The following is a 7,765-nucleotide window of genomic DNA, read 5'->3' on the forward strand; positions in this document are numbered from 1 at the left end:
GACTCCGTATAGTGGACCTGTGGACCCTAGCACAACAGTGCTGTCCACGGTGATTTCTTGGCAAAGATACTGGAGTGGCTCACAGGTTCAGTGACTTTCCCAGGATCACACAGCTAGTAAGTACCTGAATATGCCCTGAGCCATCTAGCTCCCTCATTAAACTTGTTCATATAGCTGCTTCCAAACCAGGTTGAAAATTACACCAGGAATTTTCTGACTATGTTGTATTTTTTCAGCCAGATTGAGATTTGTATTTTCTCTTTTACCATCCTAGTACTAATCTATATACAATAAGGATTAAATAAAGTACAAAGGGACAGTAAAATTTCTGAGTTCAGATAATTAAAACATGCTAACTCAATAGCACTATGCAGGTTTTTTTAGGATGAGAATTAAAATTTACTTATAGGAATTAAAGAAAACACTGGTAAAAAGTGGTTTTGCATTCCCGGATTTGAAAATATAAAGTCGATAACAAATCTGGTATTGGTTCAAAAGTAAATCAGTAGGACTAAGTGGATTTCTGATGCCTAACCCCCAATAAAAATTAAGATTTGATAAGCCTAGAGGGGAAAAGATATACAGCCATGAATGTTACGTGTCTGCCGTCAGATATGTACTCAGGTCATACCCAAATATTGAGCATTTTTAGTAAGAAAAACATGAAGGTAGCACTGGGGAGAACAGAATAAATGATATAAAACTTACATCTTAATATATGAGAAATAAGTAGAAAAATTGACAACAGCAATTTTCAGCCTCCAATGTATAAATAAATGATCAGAGTTTTTATTTTTAAAAATTATTATAATTGTTATTAAAGCTTTGTTTTCAAAAGATGCATAGATACTTTTCAAAATTCACCCTTGTAAAAATTCATCTTATCTTCCTGATTTTTTTCCCTCCCTTAGATGTCAAATAATACATTCTTCTATAAACCCCACCTAGTAAACTATGTTCATTTTATTTTTATTTTTCTTTCTCTTGGTTTTTTTCCCTTTTTTTCTGATTTTTCTCTACTAACATGATTCATATGGAAATATTTTTAAAATGAATATACTTGTATTTTTTTCTTTTTTGATCTGATTTTTCTTGTGCAGCATGTTAATTTTGGAAATGTATATAAAAATTTGAAGAACAATCTGACAATATGCTGTAATAGTTTAAAAACAATTGTGCTTTTTATCCATTCTTTTGAAAATGAAAACCTTGAAAGTTTTTTTTTAAAGCTATCAAAAAGTGCAATTGCCAATTTTTGTTTAGCCCATAAAACTGGTTTGAACAGTCTAAAAGTGCCACAGAGAGTTAATGGAGCACGGTATTGCAATTAAGACTAGACAAGTATGTAAGCTAAAGGAATCTGCAAGGACTTTGATGAAATGCAAAATAAAAAAATCTGAACTGACAGACTTTTGATTTTGACTATATGAAAAGAATTCTTTTAGAGACAGGAAATGGCTGAAAAGTTATTGTTTACTTTAATTAATTAACTATTTATTTATTTAAATTGTAAATTAATTAAATATAAATTAAATATTTGTTGATGGACTGAATTGGTTGTAGTAATATTTACTATAGAGTAAATTGTTTTTAAATGGCTTTCCCATCAAATGTGGAAGTGGTAGTACATTTCGTTGGCACCAGGAGAAATGAATCTGATGGCTACAGCAAATTCAAATATTCTGGTGTCTCAACAGCTTAGTTCCCAATATGAAGAACTCCCAGGAGGGTTAGGAGGAGCATCAGACCCAGGTTGGAGGCAGTGAGATCAAAACTTAAATAGGTCTCCTTGTTGTTCCATCCAGGCTCAGAAATAAAACAAAAATCCTTTTCCCTTGAATAATGACAACAAAAAGGTATTCACACAAAATCTAATAAAGTGATCTTTAGAAGCCATACTTAGATAAAATTATTGTGTACTTAGACAAATTCTTTCTAATATTAGAATCGCCAGATATAGAAGCAGAAAACTTTCCTTCTCTTAAAAAGATGTAAAACTCCATAGCCCTCCAAATAGTTAAATTTCTATATATACACATTTAGTCAAAACACTTCATATAATTAGACAAAACATGGAAAATTACCAAAAAAGTTTACTCCATTTACACAAGGGTAAACTCACTCACAGGTTACCACCCTGCTACCAGGGAGAAGGGGATGCTCATATAGAAGACACATATCACAACTCAAGCATCTCCCTAGAGGAGATTGGAGAACTACTGAAGTTCTCTAATGATATCAGCAGAGTTGAGTGATCAGAATCTTTTTGGCTGAGTTGAGTGGACACCACTTTACTGTTAAAATAATTTAATATTTTCCCCAATTAAACATGTAAAAGAATTAAGGTTTAAAAAAAAAAAAAAACTGAGTCCAAATTCTCTTCCTTCCCATGTTTCCCCTCATGGAGAAAGGAAGCAATGTGATATAGGTTATACTTGGGCAGTCATGCAAAGTACATTTTTACATTAGTCATGTGAAAGAGACTTCCCCTAAAAGAAAATTAAAAGCAAGGCTTTGCTAAACCAAGCTTAGTTAGGCCAGGCTTAGTAAGGCTTAGTAAGGCCAGGCTTAGTTAACCTAGGCTTAGTAAAGCCAGGCTTAATTAGGCCAGGCTTAGTAAAGCTTAGTTAGGCCAGGCTTAGACAGGCCAACTTTAATAAAGCCAGGCTTCGTTAGGCTAGACTTAGTTAGGTCAGGCTTAGTTAGGCCAGGCTTAGCAAGGCTTAATAAAATCAGGCATAGTTAGCCTAGACTTAGTGAGTATAGACTTAATTTAAAAGCCAGGCTTAGTTAGGCTAGGCTTAATTAGGCTAGGTTTAGTTAGGTTAGACTTAGTTAGGTTAGGCTTAGTTAGGCCAGGCTTAGTAAGGCTTAATAAAACCAGGCTTAGTTAGGCTAGACTTAGTGAGGATAGGCTTAATAAAGCCAGGCTTAGTTAGGCTAGGCTTAGTAAAGCATGGCTTAGTTAGGCCAGGCTTAATAAGGCTTAGTTACACCAGGATTAGTTAGGCCAGGCTTAGTTAGGCCAACGTTAGTAAAGCCAGGTTTAGTTAGGCTAGGCTTAGTTAACCTAGGCTTAGTTAGGCTAGGCTTAGTAAGGCTTAGTTAGGCCAGGCTTAGTTAACCTAGGCTTAGAAAAGCCAGGCTTAATTAGGCCAGGCTTAGTAAAGCTTAGTTAGGCCAGGCTTAGACAGGCCAACTTTAATAAAGCCAGGCTTCGTTAGGCTAGACTTAGTTAGGTCAGGCTTAGTTAGGCCAGGCTTAGCAAGGCTTAATAAAATCAGGCATAGTTAGCCTAGACTTAGTGAGTATAGACTTAATTTAAAAGCCAGGCTTAGTTAGGCTAGGCTTAATTAGGCTAGGTTTAGTTAGGTTAGACTTAGTTAGGTTAGGCTTAGTTAGGCCAGGCTTAGTAAGGCTTAATAAAACCAGGCTTAGTTAGGCTAGACTTAGTGAGGATAGGCTTAATAAAGCCAGGCTTAGTTAGGCTAGGCTTAGTAAAGCATGGCTTAGTTAGGCCAGGCTTAATAAGGCTTAGTTACACCAGGATTAGTTAGGCCAGGCTTAGTTAGGCCAACGTTAGTAAAGCCAGGTTTAGTTAGGCTAGGCTTAGTTAACCTAGGCTTAGTTAGGCTAGGCTTAGTAAGGCTTAGTTAGGCCAGGCTTAGTTAACCTAGGCTTAGAAAAGCCAGGCTTAGTTAGGCCAAGCTCAGTTAGGCCAGGCTTAGAAAGGCCAGGTTTAATAAAGCCAGGCTTAGTTAGGCTAGGCTTGGTTAGGCTAGGCTTAGTTAGCCTAGGCTTAGTTAGGGTAGGCTTAGTAAGGCTTAGTTAGGCCAGGCTTAGTTAACCTAGGCTTAGAAAAGCCAGGCTTAGTTAGGCTAGGCTTAGTTAGGCTAGGCTTAGAAAAGCCAGGCTTAGTTAGGCTAGGTTTAGTAAAGTATGGCTTAGTTAGGCCAGGCTTAATAAGGCTTAGTTATGCCAGGATTAGTTAGGCCAACGTTAGTAAAGCCAGGCATAGTTAGGCTAGGCTTAGTAAGGCTTAGTTAGGCCAGGCCCAGTTAGGCCGGGCTTAGAAAGGCCAGGTTTAATAATGCCAGGCTTAGTTAGGATAGACTTAGTGAGGATAGGCTTAATAAAGCCAGGCTTAGTTAGGCTAGGCTTGGTTAGGCTAGGCTTAGTAAAGCCAGGTTTAGTTAGGCTAGGCTTAGTAAAGCCAGACTTAGTTAGGCTAGGTTAAGCAAAGCATGGCTTAGTTAGGCCAGGCTTAATAAGGCTTAGTTACACCAGGATTAGTTAGGCCAGGCTTAGTTAGGCCAACGTTAGTAAAGCCAGGCTTAGTTAGGCTAGGCTTAGTTAGGCCAGGCTTAGTAAGGCTTAGTTAGGCCAGGCTTAGTTAGGCTAGCGTTAGTAATGCCAAGCTTAGTTAGGCCAATCTTAGTAAGGCTTAGTTAGACAAGTGTTAGTTAGGTCAGGATTAGTAAGGCTTAGTTAGGCCAGGCTTAGCTAGGCCAGGCTTACCTAGGCCAGACTTAGTTAGGCTAGGCTTAGAAAAGCCAGTCTTAGTAAGGCTTAGTTAGGCCAGGCTTAGCTAGGCCAGGCTTAGTTAGGCTTAGTTAGGCCAGGCTTAGCTAGGCCAGGCTTAGTTAGGCCAGTCTTAGTAAGGCTTAGTTAGGCCAGGCTTAGTTAGGCCAAGCTTAGTTAGGCTAGGCTTCATAAAGTCAGGCTTAGTAAGGCCACGCTTAGTTAGACCAGGCTTAGGCAAAGCTTTGCTAGGCTAGGCTTAGTAAAGCCAGGCTTAGTTAGGCCAGGCTTAGTTAGGATAGGCTTAGTAAAGCCAGGCTTATTTAGGTCATTCTTAGTAAGGCTTAGTTAGGCTAGACTTAGTGAGGATAGGTTTAGTAAAGCCAGGCTTAGTTAGGCCAGGCTTAGTTAACCTAGGCTTAGAAAAGCTAGGCTCAGTTAGGCCAGGCTTAGAAAGGCCAGGTTTAATAAAGCCAGGCTTAGTTAAGATAGACTTAGTGAGGATAGGCTTAATAAAGCCAGGTTTAGTAAGGCCAGGCTTAGTAAAGCCAGGCTTAGTTAGGCCAGGCTTAGTAAAGCCAAGCTTAGTTAGGCCAGGCTTAGTAAGGCCAGGCTTAGTTAGGCCAGGCTTAGTTAGGCCAGGCTTAGTAAGGCCAGGCTTAGTTAGGCCAGGCTTAGTTAGGCCAGGCTTAGTAAGGCCAGGCTTAGTAAGCCCAGACTTAGAAAGGCCAGGGTTAGTTAAGCTTGGCTTAGTAAAGCCAGGCTTAGTTAGGCCAAGCTTAGTTAGGCCAGGGTTAGTAAGGCTTATTTAGGCCAGGCTTAGTTATGGCCAGGCTTATTTAGGCCAGGCAGGCTTATTTAGCCCAGGTCTTGTAAGGCTTGGTAAGGCCAGGCTTATTTAGGCCAGGCTTAGTTAGGCTAGGCTTAGTAAAGCTTAGTTAGGCTAGGCTTAGTTAGGCCAGGCTTAGTTAGGCCAGGCTTATTAAGGCTTAGTTAGGCCAGGCTTAGTTAGGCCAGGTCTAGTAAAGGTTAGTTAGGTCAGGATTAGTTAGGCTAGGCTTAGTAAAGTCAGGTTTAGTTAGGCTAGGTTTAGTGAAGCTTGGCTTAGTTAGGCAAGGTTTAACAAGGCTTAGTTAGGCCAGGCTTAGTTAGGCCAGGCTTAGTTAGGTTAGGCTTAGTTAGGCCAGGCTTATTTAGGCCAGGCTTAGTTAGGCCAGGTCTAGCAAAGTCAGGCTTAGTTAGGCCAGGCCTAGTAAAGTTTAGTTAGGCCAGGCTTAGTCAGGCCAGGCTTAGTTAGGCCAGGCCTAGTAAAGGTTAGTTAGGTCAGGATTAGTTAGGCTAGGCTTAGTAGTCAGGTTTAGTTACGCTAGGTTTAGTGAAGCTTGGCTTAGTTAGGCAAGGTTTAACAAGGCTTAGTTAGGCCAGGCTTAGTCAGGCCAGGCTTAGTTAGGCCAGGCCTAGCAAAGTCAGGCTTAGTTAGGCCAGGCTTACTAAGGCCAGGCTTAGTTAGGTTAGGCTTAGTTAGGCCAGGCTTAGTCAGGCCAGGCTTAGTTAGGCCAGGCTTACTAAGGCCAGGTTAGTTAGGCCAGGCTTACTAAGGCCAGGCTTAGTTAGGTTAGGCTTAGTTAGGCCAGGCTTAGTTAGGCCAGGCTTAGTAAAGCCAGGCTTAGTAAGGCTTAGAAAGGTCAGGCTTTGTTAGGCTAGGCTTAGTAAAGCCAAGCTTAGTTAGGCCAGGCTTACTAAGGCCAGGCTTAGTTAGGTTAGGCTTAGTTAGGCCAGGTCTAGCAAAGTCAGGCTTAGTTAGGCCAGGCCTAGTAAAGTTTAGTTAGGCCAGGCTTAGTTAGGACAGGCTTAGTTAGGCTTAGAAAGGTCAGGCTTTGTTAGGCTAGGCTTAGTAAAGCCAAGCTTAGTTAGGCCAGGCTTACTAAGGCCAGGCTTAGTTAGGTTAGGCTTAGTTAGGCCAGGCTTAGTTAGGCCAGGCTTAGTTAGGCCAGGTCTAGCAAAGTCAGGCTTAGTTAGGCCAGGCCTAGTAATGTTTAGTTAGGCCAGGCTTAGTTAGGCCAGGCTTAGTTAGGCCAGGCTTTGTTAGGCCAGGCTTTGTTAGGCTAGGCTTAGTAAAGCCAGGCTTAGTTAGGACAGGCTTAGTAAGGCCAGGCTTACTTAGGTTAGGCTTAGTTAGGCCAGGTCTAGCAAAGTCAGGCTTAGTTAGGCCAGGCCTAGTAAAGTTTAGTTAGGCCAGGCTTAGTCAGGCCAGGCTTAGTTAGGCCAGGCCTAGTAAAGGTTAGTTAGGTCAGGATTAGTTAGGCTAGGCTTAGTAAAGTCAGGTTTAGTTAGGCTAGGTTTAGTGAAGCTTGGCTTAGTTAGGCAAGGTTTAACAAGGCTTAGTTAGGCCAGGCTTAGTTAGGCCAGGCTTTGTTAGGCTAGGTTTAGTAAAGCCAGGCTTAGTTAGGACAGGCTTAGTAAGGCTTAGAAAGGTCAGGCTCTTTTAGGCTAGGCTTAGTAAAGCCAAGCTTAGTTAGGCCAGGCTTACTAAGGCCAGGCTTAGTTAGGCCAGGCTTACTAAGGCCAGGCTTAGTTAGGCCAGGCTTACTAAGGCCAGGCTTAGTTAGGTTAGGCTTAATTAGGCCAGGCTTAGTTAGGCCAGGCCTAGTAAAGGTTAGTTAGGTCAGGATTAGTTAGGCTAGGTTTAGTGAAGCTTGGCTTAGTTAGGCAAGGTTTAACAAGGCTTAGTTAGGCCAGGCTTTGTTAGGCTAGGCTTAGTAAAGCCAGGCTTAGTTAGGACAGGCTTAGAAAGGCCAGGCTTAGTTAGGTTAGGCTTAGTAAGCCTTAGTTATGGCAGACTTAGGCCAGGATTAGTAAGGCTTGTTTAGGTCAGGCTTTGCTAGGCCAGGTTTGACAAGGCTTTGCTAGGCCAGGCTTTGTTAGGCCAGGCTTAGTTAGGCCAGGCTTAGTAAGGCCAGGCTTAGTAAGCCCAGACTTAGAAAGGCCAGGATTAGTTAAGCTTGGCTTAGTAAAGCCAGGCTTAGTTAGGCCAATCTTAGTAAGGCTTAGTTAGACAAGTCTTAGTTAGGTCAGGATTAGTTAGTCCAGCGTTAGTAAGGCCAGGCTTAGTTAGGCCAGGCTTAGAAAGGCCAGGTTTAGTTAGGCCAGGCTTAGTAAGGCCAGACTTAGAAAGGCCAGGGTTAGTTAAGCTTGGATTAGTAAAGTCAGGGTAGTTAGGCCAAGCTTAGTTAGGCCAGGGTTA

This window comes from Sminthopsis crassicaudata, chromosome 5 (assembly GCF_048593235.1).
Source record: "Sminthopsis crassicaudata isolate SCR6 chromosome 5, ASM4859323v1, whole genome shotgun sequence".
NCBI lineage: Eukaryota > Metazoa > Chordata > Mammalia > Dasyuromorphia > Dasyuridae > Sminthopsis > Sminthopsis crassicaudata.